The 2,500-nt window shown below is 36.9% G+C and overlaps 2 non-coding genes across 2 annotated transcripts; one reads left to right on the top strand and one right to left on the bottom strand.

The window, feature by feature from the left end:
• Positions 1-639: 639 nt before the first annotated feature.
• TRNAG-GCC (transfer RNA glycine (anticodon GCC)) lies at positions 640-710 on the top strand. Its single transcript has one exon. It is a non-coding gene; the product is annotated as a tRNA-Gly (tRNA).
• A 230-nt stretch (positions 711-940) lies between these two features.
• TRNAM-CAU (transfer RNA methionine (anticodon CAU)) lies at positions 941-1,014 on the bottom strand. Its single transcript has one exon. It is a non-coding gene; the product is annotated as a tRNA-Met (tRNA).
• Between the last annotated feature and the right edge of the window lie 1,486 nt (positions 1,015-2,500).

Raw genomic sequence — 2,500 nt, forward strand, 5'->3', positions numbered from 1 at the left:
TGGTAATAGTCTAAAATCCCTCCGTGATACATTTATTACTTTATAGTACAATGACTGATAAAGGGATCAAATGGTATATAGTTTGTTTGTTGATAGCTTGGAGGATTATACGTATGACTATAGCTTTTCAATTGGCTGTTTTTGCATTAATTGCTACTTAATCAATCTTATTGATTAGCGTACCCGTTGTATTTGCTTCTCCCGACTGTTGGTCAAGTAACAAAAATTTTGTATTTTCCGGTACATCATTATGGATTGGATTAGTCTTTCTGGTGGGTATCCTTAATTCTCTAATCTCTTGAACCTATTTGTTCCAGATCCAAAAATGACCCCTCCCCCGAATTTGAATTCTTTCGGGTTGTGAGACAAAGTAAAATTGAATCAATATAACAAAAAAAATTAAAAAGTTCCCCAAAAGACAAACAAAACAAATAACGAAAACAACAAAATTAGAGGGAGGGGTCAAACCGAAATTTCTTCAAATTCAATGAAGTGAATCAAATAAATAAAGAAATTAAGAATTTAATCGGAATCGACTTGAAGAGAGTATCTGGTCCGACTCTACACAAATATCATCAAGACATATATTATATATCTATGTATATGCAGGGACATATTCCTTCTCACGAAGGAAAAAATGCGGATATAGTCGAATGGTAAAATTTCTCTTTGCCAAGGAGAAGATGCGGGTTCGATTCCCGCTATCCGCTCAAGGGAAAGTAAATTTATTTACTATGATAAAGAATTTGGTTATAGTTATAGTCGATCCCGATAGTGTAGGGATTCTATCCTTCGCGTTCTTTTATTTTCTCACTCCCCCAAAAAGAAAACCGAATAAATATGAATTTCAATTAATTTCAATATTTATTTAGTAGTATTTTATTTAGTTAATTTACTAGTTAACAGATTCAAACCTAAAATTTTGTCCAAAATTCAAATTTTGCGGAGACAGGATTTGAACCCGTGACCTCAAGGTTATGAGCCTTGCGAGCTACCAAACTGCTCTACCCCGCGTCGAAAAAAAGTTGGGAAGGGATTGAAAAACAAAAAAGGAATGTGCCCTCTACCCTATCTGTACAAATAGAATACCCCATTTGTACAGAATGGTAAAGGGTCTATCTACGATCGACGATGATCATAGAAATGAAAATATTTTTTTATGCTTACCAACTCGATCTTGTTGCCCCTGGCAACAAACATGTATGAACCATTTCACGAAGGATATGTCCGGATAACCCAAAGTCTCGATAGTTAGCTCTCGGTCTTCCGGTCAAAAAACAACGTCGATGGAGATGCGTAGGTGCACTATTACGTGGTAGAGATTGTAACTTTCCATGAATTTCCCATTTATCACTCAACGATGCTACTTTGCTTATTTCTTCTTTTGAGGATCGACGAATCAAATGATATTTTTGTTCCAAATTCTTCCTCTTCTTCTCCCGCTGAATCAAACTTTTCCTTGCCATAATGGTTCAGTTCCTATTAGTATTAATGATACAAGTCGGATCCTAGATGAAAAAGTGTATAAGAAAGGGGGTTGCCTTCTCCATCCAAAGAAATGAGATTCTCGTGAAGACAACACAAAAATTAACCAAATTTGCCCGATGTAGGGGCAATCAAGAAAGCCGCATGTGTGAATATATAACCTATGGAAAAGTGAGCTAATCCAACTAATCTTGCTTGTACAATGGAAAGAGCCACTGGTTTATCGATCCATCGAATCAAATTGGCCAAAGGTGTGCGTTCATGAGCCCATGCTAAAGTTTTAATCAACTCCTGCCAATATCCACGCCACGAAATTAAGAACATAAATCCCGTAGCCCAAACAAGATGTCCAAATAAGAACATACACGTCCAAATACGGGCCACTTGTTGAGGATAAAAGTACATCGAACCCATATGAAGTTTTCCCATGAGCAGATTGTATCCATTGAGCAAATATGGGTTCGATCAAAATTTGTTTTTCTGGAGTACCGAAAGCAAGCATGACATCATTATGAACATAAAGACCCAAGGTATGGAACCCTAAAAAGAGGCTGGCCCAACTTAAATGGAATATGATAGCTTCTTTATGGTCTAACATTCTTGCCATTACATTATCTTCATTCTGTTCCGGATTGTAATCTCTAACGAAAAATATAGCTCCATGAGCAAAAGCTCCTGTCATAATAAATCCTGCAATGTATTGGTGATGCGTATATAAGGCAGCTTGAGTAGTAAAGTCTTGTGCTATGAATACATAAGTAGGTAAAGAGTACATGTGTTGGGCGACCAAGGAAGTTATAACCCCTAAAGAGGCTAGAGCAAGTCCTAATTGAAAATGAATCGAATTGTTGATTGTGTCATAAAGACCCTTATGCCCGCGTCCCAATCGCCCCCCTGGAGGAATATGTGCTTCTAAAAGATCTTTCATACTGTGCCCAATCCCAAAGTTTGTTCTATACATATGACCGGCAACAAGAAAAATAAATGCAATAGCTAAATGATGATGAGCAATATC

Source organism: Chenopodium album, chromosome 9 (genome assembly GCF_948465745.1).
Source record: "Chenopodium album chromosome 9, dcCheAlbu1.1, whole genome shotgun sequence".
Classification (NCBI taxonomy): domain Eukaryota; kingdom Viridiplantae; phylum Streptophyta; class Magnoliopsida; order Caryophyllales; family Amaranthaceae; genus Chenopodium; species Chenopodium album.